The sequence below is a fragment of the Ranitomeya imitator genome, chromosome 7, assembly GCF_032444005.1.
Source record: "Ranitomeya imitator isolate aRanImi1 chromosome 7, aRanImi1.pri, whole genome shotgun sequence".
Lineage (NCBI taxonomy): Eukaryota > Metazoa > Chordata > Amphibia > Anura > Dendrobatidae > Ranitomeya > Ranitomeya imitator.
Window position 1 is genome coordinate 72,732,599 of NC_091288.1, and position 19,105 is coordinate 72,751,703.

A 19,105-nucleotide genomic window follows, 5' to 3' on the forward strand; every position below is an offset into this window, starting at 1 on the left:
TTGTCTCCCCCTACGTACTGTAGAAACACGCAAGTCCACATTGACCAAGCATGCATGTTTGTGGAGAAGTAACATGATACAATGCATCTAACACATCCCTATTTGCTGATGATGTATCCACCGGGATTTACAAGAGGCAGTCACTTCAGGGCACGCCAGAATTCTTGTCCTAAAGCCTGTTTTTCTCCACATTTTGACTGTTTGCTGAGACCTTGCTTAGATGTTTTTATCTCCAGCGGTATTTACAAGAGCATCTAAGTATAGAGCATCTTCAGAGTGGAATGTGCCTGAAGAACGGACTGGTCACTTCTTTTAACTGCTTGGCATCTTTTGAAGCAGTTAAAAGATGCTTAAAACCTGACCAGTAAGTCATTTTTACATTTTTGCATTTTTCTTTTGAGCGTTTTCTGATTTCTTTTTTAGGCAGATTTAAAAAACCTGTCTGAAAAAGATGTGGCGTGCCCATACGCTACGGCTGGACTTCCAGCAGATTCTTGAAAAGTACTTCTAGGAACTAGCAATGCGTCAGAGATAAAGCTATGAAAATGATATGTTTGCCTTTGTAGAATAAGCAATCTACAACCTTCATAATAAATTGCATAATAAGTATTGGAGCTAAACACACAATGATGATGATTAAAATGACTAAGCATTAATATTGACTTCAATCATTAACATCAAAGGGGCTAATTATTTTCTGTTTAGGTAGTGTGAGGGTGTCAGCAAATTATGCCAACTATTCAGCTTTTTATAGTTCATTTGTACAGTGTAATTAGCACTTGAAAATATAAATCACTCCCGAACTGACCAAACCCGTGATCTATTACATCATGCGCTGACCTGATTGAGAAGCAAGGGTCCAGCATGCACTGCAACTATAGGGCTCTGTTCACATGTCCAACAAGGCTTTCAGTTTGTCCATTCCGTTTTAGGAACAAACAAATGGAATAAGTGATCAACTGCATCAGTTATGGAAATGGAAGCAGAGGGTCCATTGATTATGCAATGATTCCTCGGCAGACCCAGAGGAAGCAACAGCGAAACGCACGTCGGGGCACCAGTGCAGTGGTTGGGCATCAGTATGGTTAAGAAGCTGTGGTGTTACTGTTTTTTATGTATTTTTGGCATTTGATTGACCACTATTACCAGCTGGGGTCACTATATTATAGCCACATCTATATGACATCACATGTTTTTTCAATACAGTTTGTGTTGATATCATACGTTGTTTTTTTGCCCTACTTTTCTGTGACTTATGGCGGTACCCCAGTACATGCATATATACTGTATATTTTATTCATACATTATGCACTATGCACTTTATTAATGAACAGTGTTGTATTTTGCATATTTGAGGCTCCTCCATGTGTTCACATTGTATTTGTATTCCACTGCTTCCATGGTTACAATGCTGCACGCCTGTCCCTTTTATATATAAATTGATTTTCAGTATGGATTCAATTTTGTATTTTTGCACGGATTTTGTTTGTATTTTGATATTTGGATTATTAAAGACAGTTTGTAACTTTACAGAATAACTATTTGCTAATAACTAAGCTTTATTTGTTGTGGTTTACTTACATTTTTATTAGGATATGTAAATCTCTCTTTGCATTTTTATAGCTTTTTTTAGATTATCTTTGATTTAGGAACATGTATTTTACTTCATTTCATCGGTTCTGGTATGTTTTCATACCTGTAACATTGTCTGGGGCAGTTCACATGTCCAAGACATGTCCGATACTGATCCAAGTGTGAGATCAAAATCTGCAATGGAAATCTATGGGTTCATAAAAAAAAATTATAAAATATTGAAGATGGAGAAACTTTTTTTTTCTCTCCACGTCAGAGAAATACTGATGCCACTCTGATCAGAGTAAGTGGGCCATTTTTCTCAAATGTTGGGAAAACGGTTGCGTTACCCTATCTTAAGAAAATCTTTATCAAAAAGATCCAATAATAAACAATGGACCTTTCTGCTGCCGTTTGCATAACTGATGCATTGGATCACTTGTTCCATCTGAGCCTAAGGCTACTTTCACACTGGCGTTTTTTGCCAGATGTCGCAATGCGTCGTTTATGGCAAAAAACGCATCCAGCAAAGTTGTTTGCAGGATGCGTTTTTGCCCCATAGATTAACATTAGCGACGCATTGCGACGTTTTGCCACACGTCGCAACCGTCGTGCGACGGTTGCGCCGTGTTGTGGCGGACTGCCGGGAGCAAAAAACGTTACATGTAACGTTTTTTGCTCCTGACGGACTGCTTTTTCCGACCGCGCATGTGCGGCCAGAACTCCGCCCCCACATCCCCGCACCTTACAATGGGGCAGCGGATGCGCCAGAGAAATGCATCCGCTGCACCCGTTGTGCAGTGCGTCAAACGCTAGCGTCGGAATCTCTGCCCGACGCATTGCGACGGGGAGATTCCGACGCTAGTGTGAAAGTAGCCTAAGAAAACTGCATTTTTTAAATAATTTAATTGTCATAGAGAAATATCACCATGGGCTAAGTAAAATGCGGCAGAGAACACCTTGGGGAAAGATGCAGTCGCCTGTACTCAGTGAAATTTAGTTACCGATACTCTTTAATTGTATTACAAAAATTGCCAGTTGGAGTTGTGCATGGCATACCATGGAAAGTCTACTTGTAAAGCAGATAGATGAAGCTGCAACCCATAATGAGGTCCTGGTTATGGGGGACTTTAACTACCCGGATATTAACTGGGAAACAGAAACCTGTGAAACCCATAAAGGCAACAGGTTTCTGCTAATAACCAAGAAAAATTATCTTTCACAATTGGTGCAGAATCCAACCAGAGGAGCAGCACTTTTAGACCTAATACTATCTAATAGACCTGACAGAATAACAAATCTGCAGGTGGTTGGGCATTTAGGAAATAGCGACCACAATATTGTGCAGTTTCACCTGTCTTTCACTAGGGGGACTTGTCAGGGAGTTACAAAAACATTGAACTTTAGGAAGGCAAAGTTTGAACAGCTTAGAGATGCCCTTAATCTGGTAGACTGGGACAATATCCTCAGAAATAAGAATACAGATAATAAATGGGAAATGTTTAAGAACATCCTAAATAGGCAGTGTAAGCGGTTTATACCTTGTGGGAATAAAAGGACTAGAAATAGGAAAAACCCAATGTGGCTAAACAAAGAAGTAAGACAGGCAATTAACAGTAAAAAGAAAGCATTTGCACTACTAAAGCAGGATGGCACCATTGAAGCTCTAAAAAACTATAGGGAGAATAATACTTTATCTAAAAAACTAATTAAAGCTGCCAAAAAGGAAACAGAGAAGCACATTGCTAAGGAGAGTAAAACTAATCCCAAACTGTTCTTCAACTATATCAATAGTAAAAGAATAAAAACTGAAAATGTAGGCCCCTTAAAAAATAGTGAGGAAAGAATGGTTGTAGATGACGAGGAAAAAGCTAACATATTAAACACCTTCTTCTCCACGGTATTCACGGTGGAAAATGAAATGCTAGGTGAAATCCCAAGAAACAATGAAAACCCTATATTAAGGGTCACCAATCTAACCCAAGAAGAGGTGCGAAACCGGCTAAATAAGATTAAAATAGATAAATCTCCGGGTCCGGATGGCATACACCCACGAGTACTAAGAGAACTAAGTAATGTAATAGATAAACCATTATTTCTTATTTTTAGGGACTCTATAGCGACAGGGTCTGTTCCTCAGGACTGGCGCATAGCAAATGTGGTGCCAATATTCAAAAAGGGCTCTAAAAGTGAACCTGGAAATTATAGGCCAGTAAGTCTAACCTCTATTGTTGGTAAAATATTTGAAGTGTTTCTGAGGGATGTTATTCTGGATTATCTCAATGAGAATAACTGTTTAACTCCATATCAGCATGGGTTTATGAGAAATCGCTCCTGTCAAACCAATCTAATCAGTTTTTATGAAGAGGTAAGCTATAGGCTGGATCACGGTGAGTCATTGGACGTGGTATATCTCGATTTTTCCAAAGCGTTTGATACCATGCCGCACAAGAGGTTGGTACACAAAATGAGAATGCTTGGTCTGGGGGAAAATGTGTGTAAATGGGTTAGTAACTGGCTTAGTGATAGAAAGCAGAGGGTGGTTATAAATGGTATAGTCTCTAACTGGGTCGCTGTGACCAGTGGGGTACCGCAGGGGTCAGTATTGGGACCTGTTCTCTTCAACATATTCATTAATGATCTGGTAGAAGGTTTACACAGTAAAATATCGATATTTGCAGATGATACAAAACTATGTAAAGCAGTTAATACAAGAGAAGATAGTATTCTGCTACAGATGGATCTGGATAAGTTGGAAACTTGGGCTGAAAGGTGGCAGATGAGGTTTAACAATGATAAATGTAAGGTTATACACATGGGAAGAAGGAATCAATATCACCATTACACACTGAACGGGAAACCACTGGGTAAATCTGACAGGGAGAAGGACTTGGGGATCCTAGTTAATGATAAACTTACCTGGAGCAGCCAGTGCCAGGCAGCAGCTGCCAAGGCAAACAGGATCATGGGGTGCATTAAAAGAGGTCTGGATACACATGATGAGAGCATTATACTGCCTCTGTACAAATCCCTAGTTAGACCGCACATGGAGTACTGTGTCCAGTTTTGGGCACCAGTGCTCAGGAAGGATATAATGGAACTAGAGAGAGTACAAAGGAGGGCAACAAAATTAATAAAGGGGATGGGAGAACTACAATACCCAGATAGATTAGCGAATTTAGGATTATTTAGTCTAGAAAAAAGACGACTGAGGGGCGATCTAATAACCATGTATAAGTATATAAGGGGACAATACAAATATCTCGCTGAGGATCTGTTTATACCAAGGAAGGTGACGGGCACAAGGGGGCATTCTTTGCGTCTGGAGGAGAGAAGGTTTTTCCACCAACATAGAAGAGGATTCTTTACTGTTAGGGCAGTGAGAATCTGGAATTGCTTGCCAGAGGAGGTGGTGATGGCGAACTCAGTCGAGGGGTTCAAGAGAGGCCTGGATGTCTTCCTGGAGCAGAACAATATTGTATCATACAATTAGGTTCTGTAGAAGGACGTAGATCTGGGAATTTATTATGATGGAATATAGGCTGAACTGGATGGACAAATGTCTTTTTTCGGCCTTACTAACTATGTTATGTTACTATGTTACTATTTACTGTACAATGGCAAAATGCAGCTTTCATGTTAGAAAAAGGTAAATATTATAAAAAAAATATGTATGATCAGATAAATAAGAAAGACTGGCCGCACTGTGATGAGTCAGCAGCAGCTGCCACGCGGTGATCGCAGCCACGTTCTGGTCAATGGAGCCAATACCAGCTGATCGTGGAGTCACAGAGTGTCGGACCCCCAAGAGATCTGTAGCTTGAGTCATACATTCATTTTTCTCTCATCCGAGGATATCGTTCTGATTAAGCTAATCACACTCTGATCAAACGCCGATCACTGCTTGATCAGAGTGTGATCCGATTTTATAGGATGTGAAAAAAAATAAAAAGTTCTCCATCTTTTGTGAAAATCGAATCACGCTCAGATTTTTTCCACGTACCCATAGACATGAATGGCCAAGTGTAACCCAATAATTGGATGCAATTCGTACATTTTTTTTCCTAGGACTAATCGGCCCGCGGAAAAAAAAAATCAGACATGTGCACGGCCCCACACAATTACATGGGGACGAGTGCTATCTGTAACAAAAAAAAAGGATAGCACTTGTCCGATTTTCACGGTCATCTGCACGAGCCCTAAATATAGGTCGTCAATATCGTATCACCGGAGAACCCCGTAATTTACCCCAAGATTATGCTGCACTTGAAAACAAGACACTACTTTCCTGAAGTGCAAGAAAGTTCCCAGCGCATACAACTGAGCGTGGAGAAAGTAAGTGGCGCCATAATCTGCCTATGTGGCTCTGACTCACGACTCAGCGCCGAGCGCCGCTGTCAGATCCATCAAACACCCCCTCAATCTAAATCCCATAATGACAGAGATGCACAGGCTGATTTACATAGCCCTCTAAGGAGATGTGTTTGCCTATGGCATCCCTGGTAAATGCAGACCCTCGCTAAAAATCATCTTAGAGGATGAATTTGTATCCTTGTGATTATACATAAAACATGATGGCAGCAGCTGATGAAGCCCTCCGATGATCTGCCATGCAAAACCGAAGACTAATCATCAGTATCGTGCATTCAGCCCGGCTACTCTGTATATTGGTTGGATAAGAGCCAGCTTTACAATCCACTGGCCGAGAAGCCAAGGCGTCATTACAGACTGTAGTGTTTAAACGGTGACATTACTGATACAGTTATTGTTCTTGTGCGCGACATTGGGGACCTGCATACATTTACACTCTTTAGCATCTATTATTTTTTCTGAATATTTATTTCCTTTTGCTGCTTATTTGTAAATATTGAAACATCGGTTACATGTAATTGATTCTGAGGTCCCATGTCCTCCTCCTACATAATTATAGGAGCCACATATGATAAAGACGCAAAGTTCACGCGAAGCAACCTCTATCTAGGCGTTCAATCAGAGCGCGGGTCAGCCATCCAGCTGGAAGCAGACACTGCAGCGCTGGGGTAGTCTTGGAGCTGGGATGCCAGCAGGCAGCTCTGTCTAGACACTGGTCCTGCCTCCTCCTGCTTACACAGGAGCACAAGACACATCACAATCCTACACTTGGATGACTATTAATGTCACAAAACATAACGGTGAAGTCATTACAGAACTATATTCCATTCATTTCAACTTATGATGTTATATATATTTGCATAATTGACTAATTTACCATAAAAAAAAAATCAAAAAGTCCTGTCTACAAACTATATGATAAGGCATGCTGCTCTAATTAATGGTTCTGGGCTATAGAAAACAAAATCTTATTAGTCACATTTCTCGAAAGCCTACATATCTGTCTAGACAGCCATATGTAAAGTAATAGCTGAAAATTCTTGAGTAAATACTGGACTGGCCCCACATCTTGCGACCTGAACTTGGCAGCCTCATATCTCAGGTCCGGAGTCCGGCGGCTACTGTGTTACATGGACATCTGAATGCGGCTTTGCACTAATACTACATTTATCATTCACCTTTTTAGTTAAAATACTGACCATGTGAAGAGCAGACTACAGTCACCATAATACAATAAGACATTGAGCATTCATGACTTTGTGTTGGGGTGCACGTCAGTGGCGGCGTATGGTAGTGATGTCATGAGCTGCCCATCGTGGGCGGGATAAAGTGAGCAGTATTGTTTATTTTTTTATATATACGTGGAGAAAAGCTGCAGAACCGGGACATTGTTACTGGAAAAAGCCTGGAATAGGGCACATTATATCAGGAGGGGGCACATAAAATTACTGGAAGGGCCCACGATGGGGGACATTATACCAGGATGGGATACATATATTACTGGAATGGACCCAGGATGGGGGCATTATACTAGGAAGGGGCCAAGGATGGGGGCATTATACCAGGAAGAAGCCCAGGATGAGGGGCATTATACCAGAGATGGGATACATATATTACAGGAATGGACCCAGGATGGGGGCATTATACTAGGAAGGGACCAAGGATGGAGGGCATTATACCAGGAAGAGGCCCAGGATGGGGGGCATTATGCCAGAAAGGAGACATATATTACTAGAAGGGGCCCAGGATGGAGCACATTATATCAGGGTGGGAGACATAAAATTACTGTAAGGGGCCCACGATGGGGGCATTATAGCAGGATGGGGGACATATATTACTGGAAGGGGTCCAGGATGGGGGACGACTTATACCAGGATGGGATACATATATTGCTGGAATGGAGGCATTATACCAGAAAGGAAACGTATATTACTGGAAGGGGCCCAGGATGGAGCACATTATATCAGGATGGGAGACATAAAATTACTGGAAGGGTCCCAGGATTGGGGGCATTATAGCAAGATGGGGGACATATATTACTGGAAGGGGCCCGTGAGGAGGGACAATATACCAGGAAGGAGACATATATTACTAGAAGAGGCCTGTGAGGAGGGACATTATACCAGGAAGGAGACATATATTACTGGAAGGTGCCCAGGATAGGGGCATTATACCAGGAAAAGTCCCAGGATGGAGACAATATACCAAGTTGGGGACAATAGTGCTAGAAGGGGCCCAGGATGGGGGACATTATACCAGGAAAAGTCCCAGGATGGAGAACATCATTACAGTAAGGGGGTCGGGATGGAGGACTTTATTACAGGGAAGGGGCATAGGATGGGGGATGTTATTACAGAAAGAGGGACGCTATTACATAGAGGGCAAACACTTATGTCGTCACAGGATCTGGAACATTACAAGGGCCCATACATCAGACAAACATGCAGGGGGGCACAGGTCCAAAGTTTCCACTGGGGCCCATTGGACTCATTACCCCACTGTTGCTGGGTGTATTATTATTCAATGAATGACCCCTTCCAAATCCCAATGGGGGCATGGCTAAGGAAGATGTCAACTCTTCTACTTCTCCCTTTAGATCAGTGTTTATTTTCATTAATCTAAAGACTTAACTAACATGACGCAGATCTGAATTATCCATTGAGTGTGTAGCACGGCAACCTTATGTAATAGGATGTAGATGTTAGGAAGCGTATTCTGCAATTTATAGCTGGATTTACATCAGGCAAACAGCAGAAAAATAGAAATGATGTATGGAAGCCCAAAAGCAAATATCCTGAAAATGTGCATTATCACCATTTTTTACACCAAATTCTTCATATAAAATGCTAAATATTTCTACATGGAACTTGCACTTCGAAGAGCATTGTGCATTACCAAAATGGTACCGCTGCTCTGCCTGATTATTGTGTTATTGATATTGCTAGTATTACAGGACTGATCTCTGTGTGTGCACCGTCCGCCACGTTTTATTCCTCATTTCTTCCCCTTCTCCATCTACTACACTGATGGTATAAACCCTATCTGGCTGCTAGAACAGGACAAAGCAGAACTCCATGCCAGATGCACACGCCATCTCTCACACATGCTATAACCCCACTGATGAGATTTATCTCACATAAATCTGTTTCTATCACAGGTAGAAGAGGACAGTCTGATCATGCCTACTATCTACCATCTCTACAGCTGTGAGACAAGGCAGTGTACAGATCTATATACTAACCCTTCCCAGGCCTGACATAATGCTTTTCACATATGACAAACCTGGCAACAAAGAATTCATAGAAAATAACACCGCTGAATGGTTTAGAAGGACTGGTAAATCACTGACTGAAAGATTATTGGATGCTCTTTCCAGGGAAGCAAGAGTTACATTTCATATATTGTTACAATGTAATCCCTTTAATGATACACTAAAGTAACAATCAAGTTTTCAATCCTATTTTATTTCCTAATTAAATCCCGTGCATTGTAATCAACAGGCTTTGTGTCATTCTATGGGTGTGAAGAAACAATAGGGCCATCAAAGAATAAAAGCGTAATCTGTGAATTGGAGGATTGGAAATATGTCTCATAAATGAAATATCACTTTATTACAGGTCATTGTTCTAGTAAATAAATGGAAACGTGTGATGTCATCATGGTGATAAGGGTGAGGGTAAACTTACCCTAAAAAGTAATGCAAAGGAATGAAGGGACGCCAGGGGGGAAGGAAGAAGGGAAAGGAGGGAAGGAGGGAAGGAAGGAAGGAAGGAAGGAAGGAAGGAAGGAAGGAAGAAGGGAAAGGAGGGAGGGAAGGAAGGAAGGAAGGAAGAAGGGAAAGGAGGGAGGGAAGGAAGGAAGGAAGGAAGGAAGGAGGGAAGAAAGGAAGGAAAGAAGGAAGGAAGAAAGGAAGGAGGGAAGAAATGAAGGAAGGAAGGAAGGAGGGAAAGGAAGGAAGGAAGGAAGGAAGAAGGGAAAGGAGGGAGGGAAGGAAGGAAGGAGGGAAGAAAGGAAGGAAAGAAGGAAGGAGGGAAGAAATGAAGGAAGGAAGGAAGGAGGGAAAGGAAGGAAGGAAGGAAGGAAGAAGGGAAAGGAGGGAGGGAAGGAAGGAGGGAAGGAAGGAGAGGAGGGAGGGAAGGAGAGGAGGGAGGGAAGGAAGGAAGGAATAAAGAAAGGAAGGAAGGAAGGAGGGAGGGAAGGAAAGAAGGAAAAAAGGAAGGAAGGAAGGAAGGAAAGAAAGAAAGAAGTAATGAAGAAAGGAAGGACCAAAAAAAGGGAAATAAAGAGTAAGGAGGGAAGGAAGGAAAGACAAAAGGAAGGAAAGGAAGGAGGAAGGCCATAAAAAGGAAGAAAAAGAAAGAAAGGACAGAAAAAAGAAAGGAAGGAGAGACAGAAAAAAAGAAAGGAAGGAGAAACAGAAAAAAGGAAGGACAGAAAGGAAGGGAGGAAGGAAGATGATAGGTAGATAGACAGATGATAGATAATAGATAAATAACAGATAGATGATAGATAGATAATAGATAGATAATAGATAGATGATGACACAACTCGACTTGCAGTCAGTGTCATCCATGCTGCACGGTATACAGGGGGCTATGCTGACTCCCCCACACCAGCAGGTGCCATCATGAAGGCAGGGCTGGGCTGTGTCTGCCTCTAACCCAGGGATTAGGAAGCTTCCCTTTCTCTGAGCATGCGCCTTTGTTCCGGACTGAGATGATGCTTTGCTTTCCTTTGTCTCCTGCTTGTATTTCTCCAAACAGCATTATCTTATCTAGAATATTCCTTCGCTTCTTCCCTCACCTCTGTTGGGTCCCAGATTTCTTATGATGGATCACACTTGCAGTTGTACCATTAGATAATAATTAACAAGTGCTAGTCGTGTGTGAGCGGTGACAAGCATGTGATGCCCTATTATTCTGCATGATCCTGGCACCTACACCATGTACAGGCTGGCATCGGCGGGTATAGTCACACACGTGCACAGAACACCAGGCTGCATTTTCTTCTTACTGAAGAGTCAGAGCAGACGTTACATGGATCGCCAGCTTTTATATTCACAGGACTAATGGAGAGAAATGTCTTTTAATAGTAACCTCTGGCTTTATGCGCTAAAGGCAAGGCAATAAATCTTATAAAAAACGGTCCACGGAGGGCGATTCATCTCTGCCACATGGACACAGTGCGGATGACACCCAAAGTCAGGGCTTTAAAGGAGATGGGCATTAAAGTCTCTGCAATAGGGGCCTGCAGGTGTGATAACATGGCTGAGGGCAGATGCACATGTTGCCACCTAGTATTTTCTTCCATGTTCTTCCTATCACTCACGTGGTGCCTCCGGCTACAGGTGCCATTCTGGACTCTGGTGTTGTAGCACTTGCACTTGTCCCCAGAGCCCTCCTTACCGTCCTCTGCACAATGTAATGTGACTATTTCTCATGCCTGTCAGTGTGTAGCACTGGTGCACTGCAGGCATAATGCGCCCCGGGCTGGGGTGGGTATGGAGATGCATTGCAGGGATGTTAGACATAAAAGTATCTGTATGTGCAGTGTGACAACTCCCAATGTCTAATGACACAGTGTCTGCTACATCAGGACGGCTTTCAGCAATGGTCACTTATATTGGACAATGGATGTCAGACACTGCAATGCAGACAGCCAATGCCAAGGGAGTTATCCGGAGTACCGGGGAGTACGGCCGTAAAAGAGGGGCATTTGCATAATGCAAAGCCAAGGTGGAGGTACCACAAAGCATGTGGGCAGCAGAGATCCAGAACCCTGCGCAGAGGAGCGTAGACATGCAGCTAGTGATGTGGGGGAGCATGGCCCATCCATAGAGTCAGTATAAATGGCTTATAAATGATGCAGGTGAGGCGGGAGACTGGATGAAGCCAGGGTGGGAAAGGGTTAAGGATTCAGAATCCTAAGTGTGTGTAAGATAGACAGAACGAAGGATGGATGAGTGAGAGAGGAAAATAGATCATTAATAGATACCAGGAAAACTGACAAACAGATGATTAATAAATAGATGATAAATACATAATATATACAAAGATTATTGATAAATAGATAATATATATGAGATATGAGATAGATAATAGATATTATAGATTTATAGATAGATACATTAGATAGATGAGAGAGCTGGTGATGCTGTAATTCTGGGTGCCGCCTTATGCTCTCACACAGGTGCAGGTGGGTGACTGGGGCACTCCCCAGGGTGCTGGCTGTGAGGGGGGCACCAGTGAACCCCCTTGCCCAGGCCCGGGCAGTGACATACATGGGGCAGGCAGCACATCTGCTCCTGGTGTACCCCAGCCTCTGCCTTGTACAGCTGTGCACCCCAGTAATGCACAGCACCCTGCACACAATCCGCGACCCCCGGCCTCAGCACACTGCACTCACCTGCTCGCTGTCTCCGGCTGCTGCACTTGATGCTCTGGTCGCTTTGATCAGCTGCAGCTTTGGAGAAGCTGGGGACATGGCAGACCACGCCCACTATCAGCATAACCCCGCCCTCTGGTGTAAAGTAGAGAGTGTAATCGGCCGGCCTGACGTCAGCGCATAGTCCCCGCCCATGTCCCCACAGAAAGGACAAGAGCTGACAGCAGGGAGAACTGTCATCCACAAAACAAGAAGCTTCAGATCATAGAGGCACACTGGTCTGTGCACACAGCAGGTGCAGGAGACTGCAGATCATAGAGACACACTGGTCTGTGCACACAGCAGGTGCAGGAGACTGCGGATCATAGAGACACACTGGTCTGTGCACACAGCAGGTGCAGGAGACTGTAGCTCATAGAGACACATTAGTCTGTGCACACAGCAGGAGCAGGAGACTGCAGATCATAGAGACACACTGGTCTGTGCACACAGCAGGTGCAGGAGACTGTAGCTCATAGAGACACACTGGTCTGTGCACACAGCAGGTGCAGGAGACTGCGGATCATAGAGACACACTGGTCTGTGCACACAGCAGGTGCAGGAGACTGTAGCTCATAGAGACACACTGGTCTGTGCACACAGCAGGTGCAGGAGACTGCGGATCATAGAGACACACTGGTCTGTGCACACAGCAGGTGCAGGAGACTGCAGATCATAGAGACACACTGGTCTGTGCACACAGCAGGTGCAGGAGACTGCAGATCATAGAGACACACTGGTCTGTGCACACAGCAGGTGCAGGAGACTGCAGATCATAGAGACACACTGGTCTGTGCACACAGCAGGTGCAGGAGACTGCAGATCATAGAGACACACTGGTCTGTGCACACAGCAGGAGCAGGAGACTGCAGATCATAGAGACACACTGGTCTGTGCACACAGCAGGTGCAGGAGACTGCGGATCATAGAGACACACTGGTCTGTGCACACAGCAGGAGCAGGAGACTGCAGATCATAGAGACACACTGGTCTGTGCACACAGCAGGTGCAGGAGACTGCAGATCATAGAGACACACTGGTCTGTGCACACAGCAGGTGCAGGAGACTGCGGATCATAGAGACACACTGGTCTGTGCACACAGCAGGTGCAGGAGACTGCAGGTCATAGAGACACACTGGTCTGTGCACACAGCAGGTGCAGGAGACTGCAGATCATAGAGACACACTGGTCTGTGCACACAGCAGGTGCAGGAGACTGCAGGTCATAGAGACACACTGGTCTGTGCACACAGCAGGAGCAGGAGACTGCAGATCATAGAGACACACTGGTCTGTGCACACAGCAGGTGCAGGAGACTGCAGATCATAGAGACACACTGGTCTGTGCACACAGCAGGTGCAGGAGACTGCAGATCATAGAGACACACTGGTCTGTGCACACAGCAGGTGCAGGAGACTGCGGATCATAGAGACACACTGGTCTGTGCACACAGCAGGAGCAGGAGACTGCAGATCATAGAGACACACTGGTCTGTGCACACAGCAGGTGCAGGAGACTGCGGATCATAGAGACACACTGGTCTGTGCACACAGCAGGAGCAGGAGACTGCAGATCATAGAGACACACTGGTCTGTGCACACAGCAGGTGCAGGAGACTGCAGATCATAGAGACACACTGGTCTGTGCACACAGCAGGTGCAGGAGACTGCGGATCATAGAGACACACTGGTCTGTGCACACAGCAGGTGCAGGAGACTGCAGGTCATAGAGACACACTGGTCTGTGCACACAGCAGGTGCAGGAGACTGCAGATCATAGAGACACACTGGTCTGTGCACACAGCAGGTGCAGGAGACTGCAGGTCATAGAGACACACTGGTCTGTGCACACAGCAGGAGCAGGAGACTGCAGATCATAGAGACACACTGGTCTGTGCACACAGCAGGTGCAGGAGACTGCGGATCATAGAGACACACTGGTCTGTGCACACAGCAGGTGCAGGAGACTGCAGGTCATAGAGACACACTGGTCTGTGCACACAGCAGGTGCAGGAGACTGCAGATCATAGAGACACACTGGTCTGTGCACACAGCAGGTGCAGGAGACTGTAGCTCATAGAGACACACTGGTCTGTGCACACAGCAGGATCAGGAGACTGCAGATCATAGAGACACACTGGTCTGTGCACACAGCAGGATCAGGAGACTGCAGATCATAGAGACACACTGGTCTGTGCACACAGCAGGTGCAGGAGACTGCGGATCATAGAGACACACTGGTCTGTGCACACAGCAGGAGCAGGAGACTGCAGGTCATAGAGACACACTGGTCTGTGCACACAGCAGGTGCAGGAGACTGCAGATCATAGAGACACACTGGTCTGTGCACACAGCAGGTGCAGGAGACTGTAGCTCATAGAGACACACTGGTCTGTGCACACAGCAGGATCAGGAGACTGCAGATCATAGAGACACACTGGTCTGTGCACACAGCAGGATCAGGAGACTGCAGATCATAGAGACACACTGGTCTGTGCACACAGCAGGATCAGGAGACTGCAGATCATAGAGACACACTGGTCTGTGCACACAGCAGGTGCAGGAGACTGCAGATCATAGAGACACACTGGTCTGTGCACACAGCAGGTGCAGGAGACTGCAGATCATACAGACACACTGGTCTGTGCACACAGCAGGTGCAGGAGACTGCAGATCATACAGACACACTGGTCTGTGCACACAGCAGGTGCAGGAGACTGCAGATCATAGAGACACACTGGTCTGTGCACACAGCAGGTGCAGGAGACTGCAGATCATACAGACACACTGGTCTGTGCACACAGCAGGTGCAGGAGACTGCGGATCATAGAGACACACTGGTCTGTGCACACAGCAGGTGCAGGAGACTGCAGATCATAGAGACACACTGGTCTGTGCACACAGCAGGTGCAGGAGACTGCAGATCATACAGACACACTGATCTGTGCACACAGCAGGTGCAGGAGACTGCGGATCATAGAGACACACTGGTCTGTGCACACAGCAGGTGCAGGAGACTGCAGATCATAGAGACACACTGGTCTGTGCACACAGCAGGCGCAGGAGACTGCAGATCATAGAGACACTGGTCTTTGCACACAGCAGGTGCAGGAGACTGTAGCTCATAGAGACACATTAGTCTGTGCACACAGCAGGAGCAGGAGACTGCAGATCATAGAGGCACACTGGTCTGTGCACACAGCAGGTGCAGGAGACTGCGGATCATAGAGACACACTGGTCTGTGCACACAGCAGGAGCAGGAGACTGCAGGTCATAGAGACACACTGGTCTGTGCACACAGCAGGTGCAGGAGACTGCAGATCATAGAGACACACTGGTCTGTGCACACAGCAGGTGCAGGAGACTGTAGCTCATAGAGACACACTGGTCTGTGCACACAGCAGGTGCAGGAGACTGCAGATCATAGAGACACACTGGTCTGTGCACACAGCAGGATCAGGAGACTGCAGATCATAGAGACACACTGGTCTGTGCACACAGCAGGAGCAGGAGACTGCAGGTCATAGAGACACACTGGTCTGTGCACACAGCAGGTGCAGGAGACTGCAGATCATAGAGACACACTGGTCTGTGCACACAGCAGGCGCAGGAGACTGTAGCTCATAGAGACACATTAGTCTGTGCACACAGCAGGAGCAGGAGACTGCAGATCATAGAGACACACTGGTCTGTGCACACAGCAGGCGCAGGAGACTGCAGATCATAGAGACACACTGGTCTGTGCACACAGCAGGCGCAGGAGACTGCAGATCATAGAGACACACTGGTCTGTGCACACAGCAGGTGCAGGAGACTGTAGCTCATAGAGACACACTGGTCTGTGCACACAGCAGGAGCAGGAGACTGCAGGTCATAGAGACACACTGGTCTGTGCACACAGCAGGTGCAGGAGACTGCAGATCATAGAGACACACTGGTCTGTGCACACAGCAGGTGCAGGAGACTGTAGCTCATAGAGACACACTGGTCTGTGCACACAGCAGGTGCAGGAGACTGCAGATCATAGAGACACACTGGTCTGTGCACACAGCAGGATCAGGAGACTGCAGATCATAGAGACACACTGGTCTGTGCACACAGCAGGTGCAGGAGACTGCAGATCATAGAGACACACTGGTCTGTGCACACAGCAGGCGCAGGAGACTGTAGCTCATAGAGACACATTAGTCTGTGCACACAGCAGGAGCAGGAGACTGCAGATCATAGAGACACACTGGTCTGTGCACACAGCAGGCGCAGGAGACTGCAGATCATAGAGACACACTGGTCTGTGCACACAGCAGGCGCAGGAGACTGCAGATCATAGAGACACTGGTCTTTGCACACAGCAGGTGCAGGAGACGGTAGCTCATAGAGACACATTAGTCTGTGCACACAGCAGGAGCAGGAGACTGCAGATCATAGAGGCACACTGGTCTGTGCACACAGCAGGTGCAGGAGACTGCGGATCATAGAGACACACTGGTCTGTGCACACAGCAGGAGCAGGAGACTGCAGGTCATAGAGACACACTGGTCTGTGCACACAGCAGGTGCAGGAGACTGCAGATCATAGAGACACACTGGTCTGTGCACACAGCAGGTGCAGGAGACTGTAGCTCATAGAGACACACTGGTCTGTGCACACAGCAGGTGCAGGAGACTGCAGATCATAGAGACACACTGGTCTGTGCACACAGCAGGATCAGGAGACTGCAGATCATAGAGACACACTGGTCTGTGCACACAGCAGGTGCAGGAGACTGCAGATCATAGAGACACACTGGTCTGTGCACACAGCAGGCGCAGGAGACTGCAGATCATAGAGACACACTGGTCTGTGCACACAGCAGGCGCAGGAGACTGCAGATCATAGAGACACTGGTCTTTGCACACAGCAGGTGCAGGAGACTGTAGCTCATAGAGACACATTAGTCTGTGCACACAGCAGGAGCAGGAGACTGCAGATCATAGAGACACACTGGTCTGTGCACACAGCAGACGCAGGAGACTGCAGATCATAGAGACACACTGGTCTGTGCACACAGCAGATGCAGGAGACTGCAGATCATAAAGACACACTGGTCTGTGCACACAGCAGGTGCAGGAGACTGCAGATCATAGAGACACACTGGTCTGTGCACACAGCAGGTGCAGGAGACTGCAGATCATAGAGACACACTGGTCTGTGCACACAGCAGGAGCAGGAGACTGCAGATCATACAGACACACTGGTCTGTGCACACAGCAGGTGCAGGAGACTGCGGATCATACAGACACACTGGTCTGTGCACACAGCAGGTGCAGGAGACTGCAGATCATAGAGACACACTGGTCTGTGCACACAGCAGGAGCAGGAGACTGCAGATCATAGAGACACACTGGTCTGTGCACACAGCAGGTGCAGGAGACTGCGGATCATAGAGACACACTGGTCTGTGCACACAGCAGGAGCAGGAGACTGCAGATCATAGAGACACACTGGTCTGTGCACACAGCAGGTGCAGGAGACTGCAGATCATAGAGACACACTGGTCTGTGCACACAGCAGGTGCAGGAGACTGCGGATCATAGAGACACACTGGTCTGTGCACACAGCAGGTGCAGGAGACTGCAGGTCATAGAGACACACTGGTCTGTGCACACAGCAGGTGCAGGAGACTGCAGATCATAGAGACACACTGGTCTGTGCACACAGCAGGTGCAGGAGACTGCAGGTCATAGAGACACACTGGTCTGTGCACACAGCAGGAGCAGGAGACTGCAGATCATAGAGACACACTGGTCTGTGCACACAGCAGGTGCAGGAGACTGCAGATCATAGAGACACACTGGTCTGTGCACACAGCAGGTGCAGGAGACTGCAGATCATAGAGACACACTGGTCTGTGCACACAGCAGGTGCAGGAGACTGCGGATCATAGAGACACACTGGTCTGTGCACACAGCAGGAGCAGGAGACTGCAGATCATAGAGACACACTGGTCTGTGCACACAGCAGGTGCAGGAGACTGCGGATCATAGAGACACACTGGTCTGTGCACACAGCAGGAGCAGGAGACTGCAGATCATAGAGACACACTGGTCTGTGCACACAGCAGGTGCAGGAAACTGCAGATCATAGAGACACACTGGTCTGTGCACACAGCAGGTGCAGGAGACTGCGGATCATAGAGACACACTGGTCTGTGCACACAGCAGGTGCAGGAGACTGCAGGTCATAGAGACACACTGGTCTGTGCACACAGCAGGTGCAGGAGACTGCAGATCATAGAGACACACTGGTCTGTGCACACAGCAGGTGCAGGAGACTGCAGGTCATAGAGACACACTGGTCTGTGCACACAGCAGGAGCAGGAGACTGCAGATCATAGAGACACACTGGTCTGTGCACACAGCAGGTGCAGGAGACTGCGGATCATAGAGACACACTGGTCTGTGCACACAGCAGGTGCAGGAGACTGCAGGTCATAGAGACACACTGGTCTGTGCACACAGCAGGTGCAGGAGACTGCAGATCATAGAGACACACTGGTCTGTGCACACAGCAGGTGCAGGAGACTGTAGCTCATAGAGACACACTGGTCTGTGCACACAGCAGGATCAGGAGACTGCAGATCATAGAGACACACTGGTCTGTGCACACAGCAGGATCAGGAGACTGCAGATCATAGAGACACACTGGTCTGTGCACACAGCAGGTGCAGGAGACTGCGGATCATAGAGACACACTGGTCTGT

The 19,105-nt window shown here is 46.8% G+C and overlaps 1 protein-coding gene across 25 annotated transcripts in view; it reads right to left on the reverse strand.

Annotated features, from left to right (window-relative positions):
* Nucleotides 1-12,446, reverse strand: part of MAP2 (microtubule associated protein 2) — a 323,896-nt gene extending 311,450 nt beyond the window's left edge. For all 25 annotated transcript variants that reach the window (XM_069733503.1, XM_069733495.1, XM_069733482.1 and 22 more), the window contains exon 1: nucleotides 12,349-12,446. The gene's annotated coding sequence lies outside the window, so the exon portion shown is untranslated. The remainder of the gene's footprint in view (nucleotides 1-12,348) is intronic.
* Between the last annotated feature and the right edge of the window lie 6,659 nt (nucleotides 12,447-19,105).